Here is a 23,985-nt window from a genome sequence, read left to right as displayed (position 1 = left end):
TTTTTTAAGTATAGGTCTGATACAAGCCTTTTTCCAGCTCAAAGGAAAGACCCCTGAGCTCGTGATTTGATTTAATAACGGGGTTAGAGATGCACTGTAAAGTCCATGCCTTGCAGGAACTGGTGTGCGTGCACACAGGGGGTGCACAATGTGCCCCCCGTATGCATCTACAGGGCGTGATAACAACAAAGTAGAAAATTTACCCACACCTCTATTCTTTTACGATCAAATTCCTGATCTAAAAGTAAGATAAACGCATTCAATTATGTTTATCTTGGCAATGATTTTTGCCTCTTTATTTTAAATTATTTAGAGAAAATTGATATTTGTTTAGCCATAATAAGAACACATTATCTACCAAACAGAATATCACATGGATACACACCCAACTTACAAAAAATAAATTATTTCATGTTATACATAAATCACCACATCAATTTACAATACATTGAGACATAAAAAAGAATTAAATACGTCAATACATTACTACAAATCATTCGACATGTCAAAAAAAGCTGTTTATATACACATACAATTACCACACTCAATCTTATTCAGTTGTGTATTAAATCAAAACAATTCGAAAAAGTTCTTAACACCCATAGAGAAATTAATCCTAATCCTCAAGGTGTTCAAACATCTAGTCAAAACTTGAATCACACATAGCCGACGCGTTTCGAGTTATGGCTTTACAAGTTACCAAACTCTCATCAGGGCTGGTTAAGTCTTGTCTTTGACAACTGTTTTTGACAAAAAGAAAAACAAAAGGACTATTTAGAACATTTAAAAAAGCTTCTCGAGTGTCCCTAACAGCTAACTTCTTCTAATCAAATATGTAGCCACATACCTGGATGTTTGTCAAAAATGGAGTCGTGACTATAAGGTTATGCTTCACACGCAGTGGTTGCCAGTCTACAACAAATTACCAAATCTGTATTAGATCAGTCTGCCCTCGCACTGAGGTCAAAAACGCCGTTTGCGACAAGGAAGACAAATTACCTTGCACCAGCAGTGTCCTACTCAATCACGATCGAAAATAATTTTCAAATTGTTTCTGTTCTTCGTTCCTGAAAGAATTGTTAGAACGATTTTACTTGTCTAGTCTATTGCTGTACATGAGCAATAAAGCAAAAATGAGCACAGCAGTTACTCACTCAGAGGTTGGCGGGCGGTTGCAAGAAGTAGAGCATTTGTCGTATTTTAAAGATGGTCGCGGCCAAAGGCTGTGAAACAACAAGGACTAAGTTACGCCCCGCATTCAAGGACCGCCATTCGTAAAGTCAAAAATCTAGCGTTATTTACATTAACTCACCCAGTTCGGCATTAGGCGTGTAGTGTTTATTCAAATTTGTTTCTTTCTCCGTTGTTATGGAACGAGTCACTGCTTCCGGTTCAGTTTTGTAGTTGCCGGATCTGTAGACCACGTGGTCTCTGGTACCACCAATGGCATTAGGTCACCAGGCAAATCAGCCACAATGCATTGTGGACAATGTAGTGTCGGTACAACTATTGCTTTCGGCAAAGAGGCAGGGATTATCAGTATTGCAATTAAAGTACCCAAGATGATGAATTAATGAATTTGTGTACGGCGGAATAGAAATTAAATTCTATTCAGCTCACTCATACAGTTAAGTCCTTTGTTAATACTGTCAAATTTAATAATTAAATAAGCCTCTTTACGCAATAAAGCACTCTCAATATTGGGGGACCGATGTTTCGGGTCTAACCCTGCCAGAACCGTCCATTCAAAATCATTCTCAGAATGGTTGGCAGACAAAAAATGCTCAACCATAGGAGCAGTTAATACCTTACGCCTGATGCGTGATCTATGCTGCGTTATTCTCACATTGATTTGTTGGCACGTTTTGCCAATATATACCCTGTTACACCGGCAAACCACTGCGTAGACAACATTTTTCGTTTTACAGTTTGTGAAACTGTCATGTCTCCATTTGATTCCATTATGTTCAAAAACATTCCCCTCCAACGTCGTGGGGCAGGCCACACAACCACCACATTTATGGTGTCCACATATTGGTTTCAAGTTCCACTGCGATATTAAATCGCTTTTCGGTTTCGGGATATAGCTATCAGCTCTCACGAGTTGTTGTCCTATGCTGAGATTTTTTTTCATTGCGAAAATCGGTTTGGACATAGGATATTCCAGATTCTCCAGCAAATGCCAATTTTTTTAATGATTTGTCTGAACTTGTTTGTGTGAGGACCGTAGGTTGTCACACAAACAAGTTTATTCAACTCAACCTTGTCTTTTTTCTGTAGTAGACCTTCCCTTGGAGTGCACCTAGCTCTTTTCTTAGAATGTTTCAACAGTTTTTTAGGATATCCTCTCTTTATCATTTCTTCACAAAATGATGATGCGTGACTCTCAAACTGGGCCAGCTCAGTACAGTTTCTTCTTATTCTTAACAGTTGCCCATACGGAAGGTTTTCTTTCAGGCACTGGGGGTGTGAGCTCCTGTAGTGGAGGATAGTGTTCCTATCTGTCTCCTTTTTGAACAGTGATGTGTTGAGTATTTGTTCAACAGGGCTAATTGACACATTAAGGAACGTCATCTTAAATTTACTAGATTGCATCGAAAACTTAATGTCGATGTGTCTTGTGTTGACCCAATCAACAAAATGGTCCAACTCTGTCTGGCTCCCCTGCCACAGGAGCCAGACATCGTCAATGTACCTTAGCCATTGGATCATGTTGTTAGAAAAGGGATTATTACTATGTATAAACCTTTCCTCGTTATGAGCCATGAACAATACTGCCATCTCCGGCGCATAAGGGCAGCCCATTGCGGTGCCCTTAACCTGTACAAAGAATTCATTCTCGAATTTAAAATAGTTGCTTTTGAGCGAGATTTCAGCCAATTCAATAATGAACGATGTGGGTACCCGGTGTGGCCTTTCCCTTGATTCCAAGTATAATTCCATAACTTGGAGGGCCTCATCCTGAGGGATTTGGGTGTACAAAGATGTTACATCCATTGTGACCATTATTTGTGTCTCATCATTAAAATGTATGCCCTCTACCTTTGTAATGAAGTCGGTCGTGTCCCTGAGATAAGACTTTACACCACCTATAAAAGGCTTTAGGAAAAAGTCAATGTACTTCGAAATTGGCTCCAAAGCCGAATCGCAACCCGAAACAATGGGTCTTCCTGGGGGTATGTGGCTATCCTTATGTATTTTGGGTAGAAAATACAAAATGGGAGTTCTTGGTGCTTTTTTATTTAAGAATTCGAACTCCTTGGGTCCCAAGAACCCTTGATCGAAGGCAATTTTTGTCGATTTGGCAATTTTGTCTTGTATTTCCAATAAGGGGTCTTCCCTAACCGGTCTGTACCATTCGCGGTTGCCAACATGTGATTTACCCTCAGTCAGATACATCGGGCGGGCCAAATCACTACTGCCCCGCCTTTGTCGGCCTGCTTTATTACAATTGAGCTGTCAGACTTGAGGTCTTGAATGGCCTTTAACTGGTCCTTGTTTAGGTTATTATGTACAAAACATTTTGTTTTTTCCAACTTGCTGATAGATGATAAAACAGCCTGCTCAAAGGCATAAATCAGCTTTGGTATATTTTGAGTCGGAGTGAATTTGGACTTAACCCTAAGGCCAGTTATTTCTTGGGTAGATGTCGATTCGCTCCCTGCAAAATGCGATTTTAGCCTGATTTTTCGGCAAAAATCTAAAGCCTCTAACTTTAACTTGGTAAAATCAGTACGTCTATTAGGGACGAATTTGAGCCCTAAACTAAGGATCATTTTTTCATTCGCGGTAAGCTGTTTGTCAGAGAGATTGACAATAGTCGAATGGTCTAGTTGTTGTAATACCTGCTGCGTGTCCGCATTTCCCAGGGCTGCTTGAAGCGGACCCTTGTTTGACCTCCTTTGGCTAAAAAAGACTGATTGGAGGTGCCTTGTTTCTATGAATTGCCAGGTCTTGCGTCAGGGGAGGAGTCTGATGATGATGTATCAGAAAACCCTATGAATCTATTCTTAGATCTGCCTTGAAAGGTAGTCAAGGCTTTCCTCGAGTCAGCCAATGTATAGTAATCTTCTTTTAAGAATGGATATACTTGTTCTATTTTGAAGGATTTCGAGTCTCTTTCAAACTGGGTAGTTTTAGCATTAATTGTGTAATCCTTAAAAGTTTGGATCTCTTTCTCTATCTTATCGATCAAGGCCTTGGCATCAGTTATAGCTGGATTTTATGAAATAGCCTTAGTGAGTTCTTGAATTTCCTTCTCTTCTTGACTGCCAAGTCTTTGAGCAGTCTCTATGGTATGCACCAAAAGGTCTCTACTACATTTCGTGTTAATAAAACTGAAGCCTTTTTTATATTAAGGGTCTTCAGTAAAGATGACAGGGATGTTTTTTATTTGGAGCCCCCACGGAATTGTGCCTGCCCGCAGATGTTGGAGTAGGAAATAGCCATGGAGTTCAGTTCTTATATGTTTTTTCTGTAAACGAATTACTTTATCCGCCTCGTTCTGTTGTTTAGCTGAGGTACTTAAGGATAGTGCTGAAAAAGGACTGAAAGCTATAAGATTTTGGATGTGAAGCAAAAGTTAGGTGGAGCAAGTGTCGGACAGGGTGACCACCACTGAAAACAATGTAGATACACTTCAGAAGGAAGTGCGCAACCTTAGCACCACGGTGGTTGAGCTTAAAAAATGGGTAATACAGCTGGATGAGAGGGCAGAGGACTCAGAAGGACGATCAAGATGGAACAACCTATGATTTCTTAGTTTTCCAGAAAAGGCGGAGGGCCCCTCAGCGGAACTATTTCTAGAAGACTGGATCATTAAGGAACTGGCCCCTACGAGACTTTCTAAATTCTTCAATGTGGAGAAAGTACACAGGGCATTAGTTCCCCTTCTCAGGCCGGGCGCACCACGATGGGACATCATTGCCAAATTCTTTAATTATAGGGATCGTGATTTCAGGCTACCTGCACTAGAGGAAAAATTCACTATGAGGGATTTCAGTGTACTAGCATTACACACAAAGAGTCCAGGAGCAGAGAAAAACCTTTATAGCGGTCAAAAGAAGTCTCAGTGACCTACACCTAAAATATAGCCTCATGTTACCAGCAAAGCTATGCGTTGAAAATGAGGACTGTGTTGTGTTTTTTCTCTCAGCCGCCGAGGTCAGCGACTGGTTAGATGCCAGATGAGAACGAGGGAACTGTCTGGTTCCACCCACGGGATCTGGCAGAACCCCGACGATCCAAAATCAGACACAGGAACACCGGAAAATGAAACCACAGCTACAACTAGGAAGACAAGGCAGCCTGGGCCGGATCCATGTTCTCCTGGACTAGACAGCGCAGGCCTCTGAAGCGGAAACCGTACCTGAATCAGAAATGGCATCGCAAAACCTACCGACAGACCCTGGAGGCTCTGGGAGTGGGCACGAATAAACAGAACCAAGTGGGCAACAGAAAAAACACAGATAAGTGGTCAATGAGCATGTTTACATTAGGGAGGTGATTTTTAAATATAAGTACAAAGAGACAAAGGTAACACTTGCATGAGAAACAACCTAGATGGAGCGGGCAATCGAGGAGCAGTTTTTCCCCCAAAAGAGGCTGAAGTTCACCTGGGGAGCTTGAGGAGTCCCCTCGCACCCCGGTGGAGATCAGTCCACTGGAACAGCAACTATTTACAGGAACTGTAGCACAAAACTAAGGTTAAATAATTGTAAAAGATACCTGATCTTGGAAATCCATGTTATAAAAGCTAAAAGTACATATGTATCGAGGGGGAGGGTAATGAGGCTGTATGTGTTGAAACTTGCATCAGTTATAATGGCAGAGGCGAGAATCAAGCGACTGCCCAGGGGGAGGGAGGGGACAAGGGACAGTTCAGTTGGGAATTTTATATCAGGTTGGGGAAAGATCACATTGTTGTGTCTAAAACAAGGATTCCAGTCCAAACCCAGTGAATACGGAAGGGGAAAAGGGACAATGCTAAATTGGAAAGGGATGAAGTAAGGATTGAAAAAATTAATAATGGCTGCACAAGCATTAAAGATTAATAGCTGGAATGTCCGGGGTATAGCGGAATTTGATAAAAGATGCTGAATCCATGCCTTCCTGAAACAATCTAAAGTGGCAATAGCTTGTCTGCCAGGGATATGGGGAGGTATGATTACCAGTGTGAGGAGGAGATGGAGGGGACAGACCTACGTGACCTCCTGTTCAAAATATGCAAGGGGAGCACTCAAATAGTTGACACCTGTGATTCCCTTCTGCCACTTATATCATGTTCTAGATCCGGAGGGCAGATTCGTTATACTACATGGAAAATGGGAGGGAAAGGAATTAAGTATTATAAATATTTACGCACCTAATTCGGATTGTTCTGAATTATTTCCTACAATCATGAAGATGGCGACGCCATGTATGGGTGCGGAGATTATACGCACAGGAGATTTTAATTGTATCTTTGATGGCACAGTAGATAGAGAGCCCCCTAGAAGTAACACAAAACCCTGAATGACTGCATCACTACTAACAATAATGCAGGAAATGCAGCTGAGAGACGAATGGAGAGCTAGGAATCCACATAAGAAAACATTCTCATGCTACATATTGGCAGCTAACACATTCAGTCGCATAGACCATTGCTGCCTGACGCCTGGGCTGTCAGCGGCGAAGGAGGGAATAGCTTATCTGCCCCGACACCACTCCGATCATTCACCACTGTTACTGACGCTGAAAAATGGAGAGGGCATCTTGTGATCCAATTATGGAGACTATGGGCTGAAGCGCTCACTGATCCACCCTATGCGGCACAAGTGTTGGGGGCTATAACTAACTATTTTGAGGAAAATTGGGGATCTATGGTAAACAGATCCGTGGAATGGGAAGCTATGAAGGTGGTTATTAGGGGGTGTGTATGACATATGAAGTGAAACACCAGCTAGAAAGGGACATAAAACGCAGGAAAGGCAGCTGAAGAAAATAGAGGACAATATACACAATATAACAAAACAGAACCACATGGAACAAAGTAAGAGAAAAATTATTAGAATCATGGCATAAGTTGGAAAAATTCACATACACAACAGATAGACAGCAACTGTATAGCAACTGTATATGGAAGGAGATCGAACTGGCATATTATTGGCGAGACTTATAAGAACGGATGGAGGGCCTACACCTATACTACAAATCCAAAATAAGAACGGGGACAACGTCTATTCACAGAAAGCGATCTTAGGGGAGTTAGCACTACACTTAGAGACAAGGTGCACAAAGAATCCCTACCCATCCAAGCAGATAATGCAGGATTTCTTAAATAGTATGGAAATACCCACTCTAAAAAGAGAGGAAGCGAGACCCTTGGGGCGCCGATTGCAAAAGAGGAACTGTTAACAGCCATGAAGAAACTAAAAACAGAAAAATGCCCGAGGAGTGATGCACTACCGACAGGATTCTACTAAAGATTTGCCCCATTGATGGCTGACCTGTTACTGAAGGTCTTTAATGAGGCCCTAACAAAAGGATCTCTACCAAAAACAATGCAAGAAGCAGTGGTGACTATGATCCTTAAACCAGATAAAAATCCTCTACTCCCGAATTCCTATAGACCAATATCTATTAAACTTAGACACCAAGATATTAAGCGGAATTCTGACATCCCGCTTGCTTCCATGTATGTCCCAACTTGTTCATCCTGATCAGGCTGGGTTTATACCCAGGCGGAATACCACTCTCAGCTCATGTAGATTAGAACATGTGTGACATGCTCCAAGCCTAGTGGGCGACAATTGTGCATTGGCGCTACTAGACATTGAACAGTCAAGTGGTAATATTTATGGGTGGCTCTCGAACGAATGGGGCTGGGTCAAAAGTTTATTCAATGGATTAAAATAATGTACACTAACCCAGCTGCCAGAGTGAAGCTCTCCCTTCGTGTGACATCCTCCTTCCATCCATCTTATATTTGCCGTGGTGATGGAACCTCTGGCTATTACACTGAGAGAAAAGCTGGGAACATGGGGAATTCAACTAGGGGATACCATGCACGTGGTCTTGATGTACGCAGATGATACGTTAGTAGATATGCGCCAGCCAGACGAAGCAGTACCAGCTCTTCTTGCAGAACTTAAGAACTTTGGAGCACTATCCGGTCTACGTCTTAACCTCAGAAAGACAAAATTGTTCCCTGTGGGGAGACTAGCTGGGACACCAGCAAATTACTTAATCAACATAGGGCTGACGTGGGTATCAAGGGAGGTTAGGTATCTAGGGGTACAATTAATACATACCCCACAACCTATCTAGAGAGCAACATTGGGAGAGCAATAGATGTCATCAGTAGTTCTGTTGGGTTCTGGAAGGAGCTTCCACTCTCCCTGATGGGAAGAATAGCACTAATGAAGATGGTCATTCTGCCAAGATGCCTATATGTCTTGCAGAATTCAATATATAAAATTCCGTGCCAATATTTCAAATAATTAGAGCGCTTACTGGCAGAACTATAGTGGGGTAATGGAAGGAAGGGAGTAAAACTTGACACTCTCCAACAAATATGGGAGGCAGGAGGAATAGAGGTCCCACGCCTGGAGCTCTATTAAATGACCACACAACTCCAGCATGCTGTACATTGGATGGATGAGCATAACAACTGGGAGAAACAATTATTGGCAGGCACACATGGAGGGGTCCCTTTGCCTGAGCTCCTTATGAGGGGGCCAGGAGTGCCCAAATCATACCCATACATTATTCAACATGTAACAGCAGTATCGGAAATGGCAGTTAAAAAGCTAATTCAACATTCACCGTATGCCCCAGATATGGCATTATGGTGGGTGAAACCCTTCAAAAAGATAACGGAGGCTATGTCGACTAAAAGATGGATGGAAGGAGGATGTCACACGATGGGATATCTATATAGTAATAAACTATCTATAACCAGAGAGAAAGCTGAGAATATGTATGAACTAGGTAGGGGTCAATTTTTACAACATGCAAAGATTACAGCGATTGCCCGGGATATAATGCCTACATTCCTGCAGGAACCGCCTACTACATTGACCCTTCAGGCACTGCTGGGCCTGACTGGGGAACATAGACTAGTCACACATTTATACAGAGCGCTAAGAGACGATTTCCCCCCAAAAAACCTTCCAGTCCAGGCAAGATGGGACGATAGATTAGATGAACACCTATCAGATAGAGAATGGGTAAGAGATACATGAGGGAGTTAAAAAGATAAACTCAAACGCGAGATTTAAACTCATCCAATATAATATTATACATCAGACATATCTGACCCTGCAGATTTTAAATAGATTATACCCAGATCGCACTAATAAATGCCCTAGATGTTGGCAAGGAGAAGCAAATTGTATTCACATGATATGAGACTTTACCACACTGACACAATACTGGGGGAATGTAATAGATAGGATGCAAATTACCACTGGATGGAAAATCTCACAAACAAACACGGTAGTAATATTGGGACTGCTCCCTATGCCTAAATCTAAAAAGCTCAGTAAAAAGTTTGTTCTATTGGGGCTAGTGCTGGCTAAGAGGAGGATTGCGATGAGGTGGCTCAGCTCAACCCCCCCCCCCCCACTCTGGAGGGATGGCTAAAGGACATGGGTGAATGAATGGGCACTTGCAGAGCAAGTGAGAATGAATGAAAAGGTAGAAGAAAATGCGCGAGCCTGGTCCCTCATGATAGCTGCCATTAAAGAACCCCCCATCCTGGATGAGGAACCAACGGAGGAGGGAAGGGAGGGCTCAGGTACAGTGCGAAAGACCAACTGAGGAAATACTAAAGAACGTACGGGAGGTAAGACATGACCAATAGGTAGATTGTTCCGTTATTTCTTTTTCTAGAGAATTGACACGACAATGGGAGGGAGAGGGGGGGAACGTTGTATTGTTTGTGGTTAAAATGGCAGAATAACTTATAATACATATGTTTAAGAATAAGCACCTTAAAGATAATGATGTCAAGGCATAGATACGCAGACAACAAAAGAAGGTATATATGAAAGTAGATACAGCAAAAGTATATGTGTTATATTAACTATGAAATGCCCAAAATGTTTTTTTTTAAGTTAGGTGAAGCAAGGGGGGTGATCTCAAAATTAATGTTTTAAGAGGAGTCCACCAAGACTGTGTTTTAGCCCTAACATTATTTACTTAATATATGAACGGATTATTCAATGCACTTTTTGAATGTAGTGGTGCCCACCACCCCCACCAAATTAGAGGCCAGGCTAATTCCAGCACTCTTTTTTGCTGATGATACGCTTCTGATCTCAAAAACGCCATAAGGCATGCAGAATGTATTAAATAGGTTTGCAAATGTTTGTGACAAACTTGATCTGGAGATCAATTGCCCGAAAACTAAATTCATTACTTTTAACACCCATTGTTCTTTTAAAGGGTAGCTGAGGCTGGGATCAAACTCTCTTGAGCAGGTTGTGGTTTTTGATTAATTAGGGGTTAGACTGTCTAGTAACCTGTCATGGTCTGCCCAGATTCAAAAAAATTGCATGCCATTGCAACATGTAGAGGCAGCGATTGTTAAAAAGCGAAATTGATCTGTGTTTCACCCTATTTCTCCCGCACTTCAAATCTATCAAGCTAGAGGGACTGGGACAGCTCCTCCGCTATGGCGGAGAAGCGTCACCCCACTGCTTTTAAGCAGTGCAGTGCAAAGATAACATAAAATGATAATAACTTTGAGTTATTATCATTTTATGTTACCTGTTGCTTTGCGGATAGCCCGGTGGGCAGGGCTGCTCTGCTCTTGGAGCAGGGAAGGAGTGGTTTACCCACTCCTAAGTGTGCAATGACTGTTTGGTCGGCCCTCTCAGGCTGCCCAAACCAGTCATTCACGCTTTCCATGGTCTCCATGCAGGCTGCCTTACAGCCTACGTGGAGAACAAGTGCTGGCCCCCATTCCCTGCTTGAGCGTTGAACTAGGAGGCTCAAAACCAATCACAACGCTGCATTCCAGCATTGTGATTAGTCAGGGGAGCCTGGGTGCTAACCAATGACAACACTGCATTGCAAAATTGGGATTGGTCAGCGGAGCCTTTTCTCTGCTTCCTGAGCCTCGGAGAGCAGTAGCAGAGACGAGAGACCGGCGCAGGAAGGTAAGTGTTACGTTTATTTTTATTTTTTTTACCGCTCCCCCACCCCTCCTTGTAACCCCCCACACGCCCCCATCTACCCGCCACCCACAAATAATGCCGGCCGCCACTGTAGAGGGCTGGGCACTGCTCTATATGGTGCTGAACTGTTGGGTTTGGAACAGAAGAAGAGGTTGGAGCTGGTTGAGAGTAATTTTATAAGATCTATATTAAACCTCCCATTAAATACACCATTAGTTCCGGTACGCCTTGACCTTGGGTTAAGAAGCATTACCCATATTGCTGCGCTGCAGGCTCTAGTGTTCTGGGTGAGGCTATGGACAAGCTAGATGCAGATTCCTTTCAAAGAAGCTCTTGCCAAAGTATAATCATTAGACACAGCGGCAGGACAAATTGATTGGTTCAAGAAGATCAAACAATGGTTGTACAGACTAGATTTGAGGGATCTATGGGAGGATCCAAAGTCCATGACTAAAGATACGGTGCCTCAACTAAAGGCGAGGATATGGGATTATATTCAGGGTTCCCTCCTGAATCCTCTAGCACTTGGCACTTTAACTGAACGGATCTTGGATATCAAATGTACGTTCTTGTTGGAGACATTTATGGATCAGATCGAATAACCTTTACACAAGCACTTTATTTACAATTTAGGTATGGGAACTTGTCCTGTGAATCTCAGTAAAAGCAAATAGAAGCAGACCATTGTAACCTCAATCTGTCCTGTGTCTAGCCTCTGCCCTGAATCCATCGAACATTTGATGTTTTTCTGCCCTGAAAATGTAAAGACTAGAAGAAGGTGGATAAGCCTGGTTTGCTGCCTGATGTCTATTTCACGACCTGTAGAAGCCATGCAAATTTTAAGATCTGATAATACAGAAAGGCTAGTGTTTTCTATATCAAGGTACTTGCTTTTTGCCTGGCATATTAGGACTAAAATGTTAGCCACCCACTAGAACTACTCTTCCTACGGCTATGAAGTACTTTGGAAACTACTGTGATTGTCTTCTTTTATATAGCTGCTCATATATTAATGATGCAGTAAAATGTCTTTTTATTTTTGTATAGTAGTTTTTATATTGATGCCGTAAAATGTTTATTTTAGAATTGTATTTTTACGAGTATCATTTTACTTGGTGACTAAATTATCATAAATTGATCGACTAAATTACTTTTTCGCCCATTTGAAACGTTTAATGTGTCAGACTGATGACACAGCTAGTAGCAGTTGCACAAGTCGCGCAATAGTAAAAAAAAATAAACGGCATTAGGCCACTGTCACCCTGGCCAGGTCATGCCCTCAAACTTCAGGTGCAAATGAATTTACATATTAACACCCTCACCGTCAATCACTGCCTCCGCCTGCTCTGCTCACTGCATTTCTATCTGTTTTAATATCTACTCGCGCGAATCAAATTGTGTTCAGTCCATCCAGGCAGGTGCATTCTTTCATCCTGTGGAAGGGTTAGATATAGTAAATAACCGCTAAGCTGGTCGCAGAGACCTGTGTGCTGAGTGTCAGAAACACGTGGACTTGTCCTTCCCGTGTTGCACTCACTGTACATGCATGCCAGGAGAGCTCGTGTTGGTGCGTTTCAGCAGATGAAACTGTGGTGCATTTGCAGCGCGGGGCAGCAGCGTACGTAAGCTGGTGAGGTAGCCTGGCGGTGAAGGCAGCGCCCACACCTGCCCTGTGCCTGGAGCCTGGCACAGCTGACGGCACCCAGTGTCCCTCGCAGGATATTTGAGGAGTGAGCTGTCATGCTATGAAGGGGTCCGCTCAGCCGCCAGCTGCCGCCGGTGAAACGTGACACCGGAGCCTGTGTGTGAGCAGGCGCTGTGCCTGCCGCTTCCTGCTGCACTGTACAGCCCGCGCTGCCTGGCGCATCTCACGCTCTGCCTCAACTTCTCGGGTTAGTTATCCTTCGCGTGGCTGCTCCTGGCTTCCATAGCGCCTAGGAGCTGCAGTGCGAGGACCGCGGTGCGGAAGCTGCAGGTCCCAGGGGACGTCTAGGCGCTTCGGGCGCATCGGAGACAGCGGGCTAAAACTGCAGGTCCCAGGGGACGTCTAGGCGCTTCGGGCGCATCGGAGACAGCGGGCTAACTTTTTCACTGCAGAGCCTTTCCAGCTGAGCTCCTGCGCCGAGATTTATCCCAGAAATTGTCTCTCTGGCGCTAACAGATTATGGATTTGACCTCTCTACGCCCGGGTGTGGAGTGACAGGCAGCATCTTTGTGTCGGTCCCTACTGGAGTTTTTTTTCTCGGATTTATGCGCTTTGGAGCAGCCCTGCGACTGGAAAGGTAGGCTGGAGTGAGTGTCTGCGCCCGGCTGTGCGTCTGTGTTTACTGTTAGGGCTGACTTTGACAGTGCGCCCGGCTGCAGACCTTGGCTGCAGCTGTCGGAGAGAGTGCTCTGTCTGCGTGAACCCGGGGTGGGGGGTCAGGTTACACCCCGACGCTGTGCAGGGCTTCCTTTACACGCGAGCCCCCCTCCAGCGCTCCGGGTAAAGATAGCACCCTACGTCTCAGCAGCACAACAATCCCATCACTGTGCAAGCCTGCTAGCCTCCCTCTGCTGCGGACTGCTGGAGCTCACGCACCACACACTGTGCACCGCGCGGGCTCGGCAGTTGTTTCCAGGGTAGTTTGTTCCTAGTCTCTAGCGCTGTCGCACTGCTGGCGGGAATGGGGAGCTATGGAACGCAAAATGTTTTTGTTTTGTTTTTAACTATACTTATGACATTTGAAGGCACCACTATCGATAGTTTTTCTATAACTAATATCAAAAATACAATTAAACTACCTGTCTGTACTTAAATGGATGAATTTGAAATGAATATAACCATAGAGTTTTCAACTGCATACAGCTGCTCCACGTTCATGAAACACAGACTGGGGGTGTAGCTATCAACAGTGCAGCAGGTTTAGTAGCACTGGGGCCTAGGTTAATGACGGGAGGGGCTAGCTTGGTCAGTACGGCTGGAGGGGGGGGGGTTCAAATTTCCCGACAATCACGCTATAATATCATGTTATTCATTATATGAGAAGCAGTGCGTGAGGGGGTCTCGGGAGGGGCAGATGAAAGTGAAAGGGATTTTAAGAGATACTTAAAACACAGCATTTTCTAGTCAACCATGTTTTAAGACCTACAAAACGGAGACAGGTGTGTGTGCTTTTTGTTTGCGAGAGTAATTAAGAACCCCCAGGTGAAAATCCGAAAGGCACCTGACCATACCACACCCGACTGGAAGCTCCTGTGCTGTGCCCAACTGTTTATTAAATAATCCATTTATTAGGGGGGAGGGGGTGTAACACCGCAACCCCCGCCACACCAGCTACGCTCTTGACCTGATTTAGGGTCCGTCTGCACCCCGACTATGGCTGTCTTTTACTACCCAACCGTGGTGCTTGGCGTGGAGGGGGAGGGAAGGGGCTATTTGCTTGCATCATGGCTATTAGCATGATTGATACGTCATAGGTTTAGTTCACCTACAAGCGACAGGGGCTCTGGGAAATCAGATGTACTACGCTTTCTGCACACCAAATGTAGTCCCATTCACTAGATATAGCTAGCTGTTGGGGGTTGTCCTTCTGGTTTCGCCCCTTACATGACCCAGTAGTCCTGGAGAGTCGTGCACTGCTCACACGCCAGTAGGAGAAAACCAGGCAACAGAAGGCTCATATGAATTACACTTTTTGGGGGGCGTAGTGCAGGGGTCCTTTGCGAACTTGCGCTTAAGAATTCACCTACAAAAGCCCCGCTGCTTGCCCAGGACGAGCTTAAAAGTTACGACGTTGGGGGCAGAGGGGGGTGCAGTGTCCAAGACTCCCAGATTCCGCTTGATTGTCGCTTGTGTACATGTAAAGGGGGGGGGGGGGGGGCGATGGGGGTTGTCTACTCTACTGTGACTCGGGAGCAACACTAACTTTCCGTCCCCTCAACGTCACTGTGCAACGTGGGCCTCTTCATTTCACACGGAATCGCCGCGGACGCGCTGTGAGCACTCGTCTAGTCTGTGTGACACCCATCCCCCTTTCTCACTCTATGCCACTGCTCGGTGACGAAAGGTATGCGTCACCCTTCAAAACAGAAACCGCGAATAGTTTGTGGTGCTATCGGACTACGTGTGCATGCATAGTCTGAGGCGAAATACTAAAGGGACAAGTGGGCTTCTTACATTATATCAGTCGTATCACAGCGCCATTGATATATGTGATTTGTAACATCTCTGTGCATTTATAAACCATTCATAAATGAGTACATCCAGTACAGACACCAAGAAATGTGTTTCGGTCATATGGAATGCGTTAGGCATCGCAAGTTCAGGTTTTTCACACATCATAAGATGATAAGAACATACATTTTTTTCTAAAAACATCAACATTTTGGACATGTTAACAAGTGAGGGAACAGCAGTTCACTTTGAGGGATGCTGGACTAAGCAGTCAGGAAGTTGTGCCGAGCTGTGACAGATAATAGTGACCTCCGAACGAGGACGTCACTCCACAGAGGTCACAAGACCCGGCTTGTTGTTTCGTCACAACAAAATAGCAATCGGGATCTTGTGCTCTCTAGAGAGAGGGCTGTTCAGGGGTCACCAGTTATTTTCTATTTCCTGCCTCAACCCCGAAGAAGTTCATGACTGTGTAAAGCTTACCCTTGATGCGCAGAAGCATCTTCTGACGTAGCAATATAGTTAGATCTGCGAGGGTGAAGTCAAGGGCTTACCGCAACTCCAGAAACGTAGGGGTCCCCAATTTAGGGGGGTCCACATACGGCGACCTAATGCCTAACCCAAGATAGGCGGGCTCAGAGCCGGTCACCACATTCTGTAAGCGGGCATCATGTTGCATTGCTGCTCTGGCTGAAGGGTACCATTCACGAGGATTCAGGCCGAGACAGGCCATTTCAGGTCACTGAACTGTTTACCAACCTCAGTGCGTGTGAAAGTTTGCCGTCCGTCCTATGTTTGCTAGTGGGTTTGGAGCCATTCAGAAACTTTTTTGAAAAACAAGGCTGCCAACGTACTGCGCAGTGTGAGGCACCTCCCTTTCTGATGAGATGAGAGTCTCTTGGGGAGGAATGGCTGGTTTGGTCCTTCTTGGGAAAAAAATATATATTAGACTTACGTTGGCGCACCTAACATGGAAACGAGAAGGCATTATCGCACAGGAAGTTTTCCTGGAGTCAGTTCACGAAAGTTCCAGATTTTTGATGCACCAACACACAATTCTCCGTTACTCACAACTGGATCATTGAGATGTAAGATGTGAAGTGCATATCACGTGGGAAAAGAATTGCAAGTGATTGTAAATGACGACAAATGTACAATTATGTCAGTGTGATCTTAAGAATTTTGGGGGCCTGGGGCCAGAATTATTTTGATGGCCCCTGTTTGAACTACTTTGCATTTTATTACTCTTCTTTGTTACTTCAAGCACTATGTTGCCTAACAATATTGAAATATACCACAGAAAGTTAAGACTCAGAAATACTGTGGCATGAGCTAGAGAGAACTTTCACTTTCCCAGAGAGCCCTTTCGAAGGTAGGGGCCCTGGGCAGTTGTCCACTCTGCCCATGCCTTATGTGTCCATGAATTGTTTGGATGTTCACCTTATTTGCATTGCATTTTGCTCATTAGTACTGTGACACTGAACTGGAATGCCCACATCTCATCTAGGTCACTCTACCTTTGTGTAAGATCAACACTCATAGGTGACACCAACTTTTTACTATGGGTGGGTGGAATTCACTGAGCTTTACTTAGCAGAATTTTGCGGAGTTACATAAAAACTCCACGAGATTCTGCAGAGTTCCGCGAATGGCGGAATTGCAACACATCACGCAACTCGCGCTGATTTTAAATGGCTTTTGTATAGCTGAAGTATTCATAGCTTTAGAAGAGGGAACCAATTGATGAAGGTATAGAGCATTTGAGTTCTCCGAGCAATAATTTGATAATTCAGGAGTTAATTTGATTAGTCCTTCATTCATTCAAAGGAAATATGTTGGACATGGCACTTTTTAGGGGTATTTTCTAGAAAACGTTTTGGTTTTTGTCGTCCTAGTTTTTGCCAACTCTCATTTCCTGACCTTAGGACTCTGGGCACTGTCCCACTCTATTGTAGTGGGAAAGTGTGTGCGCCCTTCTTGCACCTGTCAAGATAGGATGCTTACTTGATTCATTAGGTCAGGTGTGGTACCTATGACTGCCCTGTAAAAAGGTACAGCACATACCCAGGGCAGGGAATGAATACAATTGAATTGAGGGTAGAGGCTATAAGAGACCACACCTGACAATGAAAAGTGTCTTATGTATTATGGTAGTGCAAAGAACCAAGGAGCACTCCCCTCTATGCCCCTTAACTAGGAACATTATACACAAAGGGTTCAGCACTATTCAACAAATTGTAACAACCAATATCAATATTCAAGAGGCAGTGAGCACACAAGAAGATGTCCAAATCCCAGATATAATTTTCTTGAAGGATTTCTCTTTATTGCATTTTTTTCTTAAAAACAGAAGTCCATAGCCGACGCATTTCGTCTCACGAAGAGACTTCTTATGGGCTTTGTAAAGTGACAGAATAGTGTATTCAAAAGGACATTGTAGATTTCAACCAAATATCAGAGAATCCAAGTTTCCGAAGACTTTTATGTAGTAGGCATTATCAGCGTTGGCTCAGTGGCCCGCAGCGTGTGTGCTCGTCAGTTTCAAGTTTTTTCAAACTTGAAAATGACGAGCACACGCGCTGTCACTTTACAAAGCCCCGAAGAAGTCTCTTCTTGAGCCGAAACGCGCCGGCTATGGTCTTCTGTTTTTAAGAAAAAACGCAAGCAAGAGAAATCCTTTCAAGAAAATTACATCTGGGATTTGGACATCTTCTTGTGTGCTCACTGCCTCTTGACTATTGATATTGGTTGTTAGAATTTGTTGAATAGTGCTGAACCCTTTGTGTATAGTACCCAGGGCAGGTTCAACACTGGCTAATAGGGGAACGCTGCACTGATTGTGCCAACCACCTAAATAGGCAGTCAAAAATGTTTCATACTCAGGTTGGCCAGTCTCACTCTGTAGCCAACCCTGAGTGGGCTATTCACTGGCACCAAACTGGGGTAGGTGAGTGGCCGGGTAGGTACATCTGTGTGTGCACTGCCCGGGTAGGGATGAACCCCATGTGGGTTTTCCCGACCCAGGGAGTCGGCTCATCCAATGGGACACTTCCTGAGTGTGGCCAATTTTCTTGTTAAGGCATTAGGGCCTGTGGCACTTTTCCAATGTAAGTGTAGTGTGAAAGTGTGCATGCCCTTCCTACACACGTTAGGAAGTGGTGCTCACCTGAAGTTCTAAAAGCCTTGGTCAGGTCTGCCACAGCCGGCTGGTGGGTACACACTCACACCTATTATGTTTTAAGACCTGGGCCCAGCCTGCCAGTGCAGGATGGTGTGCACACTGGCACTAATTATGTCATTGAATGTGTGAACACTTGAGCCAATAGTGCTCCTAAATACATGTCAAGCCTCCCATTGCGGGCTGGTATGCACTTTGCATCAATGGTGCTGCTAAAGACGTGTCAGGTCTGCCATTGCAGGCTGGTGTGCGCTCCGTACCCATGGTGCTCCTCAATGCGTGTCCAGCCTGTCATTGCAGGCTGGTGTGTGCGTTGTACCAATGGTGATACTAAATAGGTGTCCAGCCTAACATTGCAGGCTGGTATGTGCTTTGCACTGATGGTGTTCCTACATACATGTCCGGACTGTCATTGCAGGCTGGAGTGCACACTCGTACTGATGATGCTCTTAAATACATGTCCAGCCTGCCATTGGATGCTGGTGCGCGCTCCGAACCAATGGTGGTCCTCTATCTGTGTCCGGTGTGCCATTGCAGGCTGGCGTGTGCTTTGCACCAATGGTGGTCCTAAATACATATCCAGCCTGCCATTGCAGGCTGGTGTGCGCTCTGCACTGATGGTGCTCCTAAATAAGTGTCCGGCCTGCCATTGCAGGCTGGTGAGTGCTTTGCAGCTATGGTGCTCCTAAATAAGTGTCCAGCCTGCCATTGCAGGCTGGTATGCCCTTTTCACTGATGGTACTCCTAAATACGTGTCCAGCATGCCACTGCAGGCTGTTATGTGCTTTGTACCGACAGTGCTCTTAAATACATATCCTGTCTGCCACTGCAGCCTGGTGTGTGCTTTGCACCAATGGTACTCTTAAAGACGTGCACAGCCTGCCATTGCAGGCTGATGCACGCAATTGCACGTTTGCTCAAACTGTTTATGTCACTAGCCATCCTGGGAGGACCTTTCACTTTCACAATAGTACCCTGAGGACACATATTAAGGGGTGAAGCTAGAGGAAGGTGAAAGGCAGGGCAGGTACACGTGTGTCCCCTGCCCAGGTAATGAGGAATACCCATGCGTGTTTTCACTTCCTATGAGGTTTGCTCTTCCTATAGACTAACATGGAAAAATGGTTGAAACCACTTCAGACTGCAATAGTGGAATGCAGTGGAGCAGCCTCATGATTTTTCATATCATTGGATTCGCAGTGACGTCCCCTTGCCAGTGGCAAAGGTGGCGTTGTCATAATTCCTACAGAAATGCCACAAATCGAAAGTGGGCATTTCTGTGCTAAAACTGTTTGTATGCCTTGGTGCTTGGCTCAAATTCAATCTGGAGGTTGGAGGAGCACATCTGGGCATTACCCCATGACAGCTTAAAACACTGGACATGCAACTAGAACAACAGACCTCTGCCGTGTGGGCTGTCTGGAGAGATTTGAGGAAGAGATTTTGACACTTGCCCTCTGGGGCCAGATCATGTCCCCACTAAGGATGAAGATCTGCATTGGTCTCAAGGCAGACAGGACTGAAATTAAGGGGAGACATCTGTGATTCAAAGGGAGACACTTTGAACAACCCCCAATTTCAAAGACACACTCCAGTATAACTACTGGTGCCACTCTTCAGCACGGGGTGAGATACGCTTGTGGAGACGTAGGACCTGAGAACCTGGACTACATAGTGCACATTGTCAGAGGACTCTGTTGTGCCCAAGGAGGATTACTACAATTGAAAGGGATAGCATGCCATTCCTGAATAGTGGATGGCCTGGGCTGACTACCTGCTGCTGTGTAGCACCCTGAAGTGTGCTCTCCAAGTGCTTGCTGAGATTGCCCCCTGTTCTTTTGGAGGTCTCAGGGGCATCAAAGATTTCCTAAGAGGGACCCACACTGTTTACCTGTGACACCTGCAGCACGGTGCCCTCTAAAGTGCCCTCAAGGTCTGCTGGATGCCAACTGGCAAAGCAGTGTGGAACTAAGAACTGTGCCTGGAGACCAGATTGCCTTGTGCGAAGCATGATGTCTGGCCAGCATTTAAGGCGTGTGGCCCCCTCATCGTGGGGACCTTGGCACACATAAGCGTCTTGTTGGTGGTGAGCGGATTCACTGGTTGCGGGACCCACGTGGGCAGACTCATCAAGTGTGAGCGCAGTGTGTGTAATCACCCGCCCCTGACGGGAGTGGTAGGTTCTGCCTGGCTGGTGCACCACCTCAACCAACCAGAAAGTGCCAGTTTCAACACAATCGCTTTAAAAAACTGGTCGGATTATGTCCAAACTTTCTTATTGGCAGATTTGAGCACATTTTATCACAACCCATACATTTCCACTCGCTCTTGTACACACCACTCACATTTTTCCTCCAAATAGAATCCAAATTACCAACAGTTGATGTGAAAAATCTTACTGCAGATGAGAAGTTAGAAGGTTATCAGTTGAAATGCGTGAGAACTGAAGGTTAAAGGCTGGCTTTCAAGATTGACTCACCACTGCAGTGCTTTCAGTACATTTCATGATTATTTGCAGGCGTTAAATGAGTGGATGGTCTGAACTTTGAACCGTCTTAATCACAGGCTAGATATGAAAGATGATAAAGAAGAAAAGAAGAGCGGGTCTTTTGATGTCTGTTGAGGTGCGCCCACGTTGGTGCGCACACAAGCACATCTCCACCTTGAGCCACTAATTATGGTCAATTTTCTGACACTTCGACAGCGGTGACCAATGACAGCTATTAGCGAGCATAACAAATAGTTACCTTTCCATTGGAGTAAAGTAAATGTGCCTTCATTGTTCTTCTTGATGCATTAAGGGTGCTAAGTGGCGTGGACTTGATCTCCTGAAAAGGTCAATACATTTTCTTGGATTTCTGTGGTGTGGGTGATGCTTTCCAATTTCTTTTTGCGTTTGATGTGTATGGTTCTTACACAGTTTATAGCTAACATATTATATTCTACATTTACCAAAAGGGCCTTTGTGTCAGCCCCTTTCAGCCATTGGCTTATTTTGCCTGAGAACTTTCAGCCATTGGCTTGCAGCATTGTGTATCACAACTTGGATTGGATGTCAACTGGAGTATTTTGGTGTCACTGTTTTTCTATGCTCTTTTGAGGTGTCTCCTTCTGCCGCTATTGGAGTGTAAATAGTATGCTAGCAGACAGGAGCAAGCACTGACGAAAGCATCTGGAAAAAATGAATGCCACAGAAAAAAAGTTGCTTTATTTTCTGTAGCATTCATATTTCAGATGACTTTGTCAGCTTTCGCCTCCCACTGCTGGTTCACAACTTGCGAACTGATTACAAACACAGCAGCCATCTTAAAAATTCTTGTACATACTCCATTGCTATGCTACCATTAAAATCAACTGTCATGTTTATATTCAATAGGTGAGAGTCGCTTTTTCACTGGGGAGCGAGCACTGACAAGAGTCTGCAAAATGGATGGTGCAAAAAAGAAAAAACACTATTTTCTATACCATCCACACATCATATGTTTTTGTCTCCACAAGCGTCCAATTCCACAAACCAGTATTGTTAAAGCCAATAGAATACAGTACAAACATCAAACCCACTTGGCTTTGCCAATGCTTGTTATTTAGGATATTTGTTAAGTACAGCTTTGGCCGAGCTCTTCAGTGTAGAGCTGTAAACAGATATGGGATAGAGAACATGGGAAGCTGATTATAATTACAGCTCAGTAATTCAACATTATACATAAATCCAATGGAGCAAACTGGGAAAAGTTCAAACATTCCTTCCCAAATATTCTTCCAAAAGGCAGTCCTAGTGCTGCAATAGGTAGTCAGGGATTTTATCTGGACCTGGAAATTTGTTGATGTTTTTGTAGGTTGATGTTTTCTCCTATTCTTTGTTTTGCAGTGTACCTTTTTAGCTCTTGTTTTTGTGTTCTTTATATATCTACATTATTTTTTTCACATAGAATTTCCTCAGGTATGTGCAAATGTTGAAAGCAACAAATCCTGCTGGGACTCTGGACGTGCTAGAACTTATGAAGTCAGAGTTGCTAAATTGACTATTTTAGCACAATGCAAAACCAAATGGGAAAACACTATCGAAACATATGCATAGCTTGAGTTTTTTACCATGGGATTGCGTCTTTGGTTGGGGACCTGAATGGTTGGGTCTCTTTTTTTTTTAGGTCTCAGCGCGGACAGGTTTAGGTGTTCAGTGGTCCTTGTGTCATCAATCTTTCAAGTAGTGCAGTAAAACGTACAAAGAAATGGTGAGATTGGGTGAGCCCATTTCTGCCTTTAACATTGATGAATTTTTCATAGGTTTGATATTGCCTGGATGGGGTGGTGTCTATCAGCGTCAAGACATTTTGTTGATGTCGGATTAGTCAATTTGTCTTCTAGTTTGGTTTTGGCGATGGGGCACCACGTAGTCCTTTGTTAGACTGCAGATAAGGATAAGGAAAGAGGTGCAGCTTGCAATTGAGAGTCAGTATGTGTGTGTTATTTGAGGTATTTACTTTTCTGGCACTGCATTTTCATTACTGGTTTATGCCTTTTTTTCTTTTTAGGAAGTGATGTTGTTGGGATGTCATTCCCTGTCACACATGCACACACACTCTCACACACAGTACTATTTATTAATAACTATTGCATTTTCATTTGCTTTTATTTGCTATAATGATGACCTGTTGGATTTACAGATGTTTTTGTTTTCTTTATTTTTTTTGTTTATTCTTACTGAGCAGAAGCATAGAACATGTCATTACATCATGAATTATAAATAAAAAATAATGGTATTATTCATCATGTTAAATAAACTTTGTGATAAAACACTGGGGTCGGTTATAGCTTTGATACTGTATTCCAGGCCTTCCTAGAACAGAAATAAAGTGCAATGTGCCAGTAATAACTTTAAAAGACAACCTCTAATATTAAAAAAAGACATATTCAAAAATAGTAGCATCAATTGGCTGTGCCCATCACTAAACTAGATAAAGTGCAATACAACAGTATACATAAATATTAAAAGTTCATATTGAATCCTTTTTGTTGATGCAGCCAGCCAAGGTTTAATAAAGTGCTTAAATTCATCTCCCACATCACCCGCCAGTCAATAATTTTCTAAAATCAAAGCAAACTCAAGTGGTATCTGCTATCATTTACACCTGATTCCCTTTCTACTCGTTCCATATATGTCCAAACACCTGCAAGCCTTTTAGTCGCTCCAACCCTTTTTGCATAGGTCTCTTCAAATGTCCTTGTCCGTAGGTACTCTAGTTGTTCTCCAATTCTGCAGAATAAAGGATTGTGCTACTAAGGAGGCTATCGTAATAAAAACATTCCCCCTTTTACTTTTGACGAAGTTTGCCTCTGTGTTGCCAAGCCAAAAAGTGCCACTGCAGCCTCCGGATCAACTAGACTCTGCAAGCCATTACTGAGAGCACCAAATATTTTCCCCCAGAACTGGGATAACATTGGGCAGGTGAAGAAAATATGGAGCCAGTCTCCTGATCCTATTTGCTGGC

At 44.0% G+C, this 23,985-nt stretch overlaps 1 protein-coding gene across 1 annotated transcript in view; it reads left to right on the top strand.

Annotated features, from left to right (window-relative positions):
• The first annotated feature begins 13,002 nt into the window (after nt 1-13,002).
• ARHGAP24 (Rho GTPase activating protein 24) overlaps nt 13,003-23,985 on the top strand; it is a 1,758,332-nt gene continuing 1,747,349 nt past the window's right edge. Inside the window, exon 1 of the mRNA XM_078676289.1 lies at nt 13,003-13,444. The gene's annotated coding sequence lies outside the window, so the exon portion shown is untranslated. The remainder of the gene's footprint in view (nt 13,445-23,985) is intronic.

This window comes from Lissotriton helveticus, chromosome 2_1, assembly GCF_964261635.1.
Source record: "Lissotriton helveticus chromosome 2_1, aLisHel1.1, whole genome shotgun sequence".
Classification (NCBI taxonomy): Eukaryota; Metazoa; Chordata; class Amphibia; order Caudata; family Salamandridae; genus Lissotriton; species Lissotriton helveticus.
This window is presented reverse-complemented; position numbering and strand designations above follow the sequence as displayed.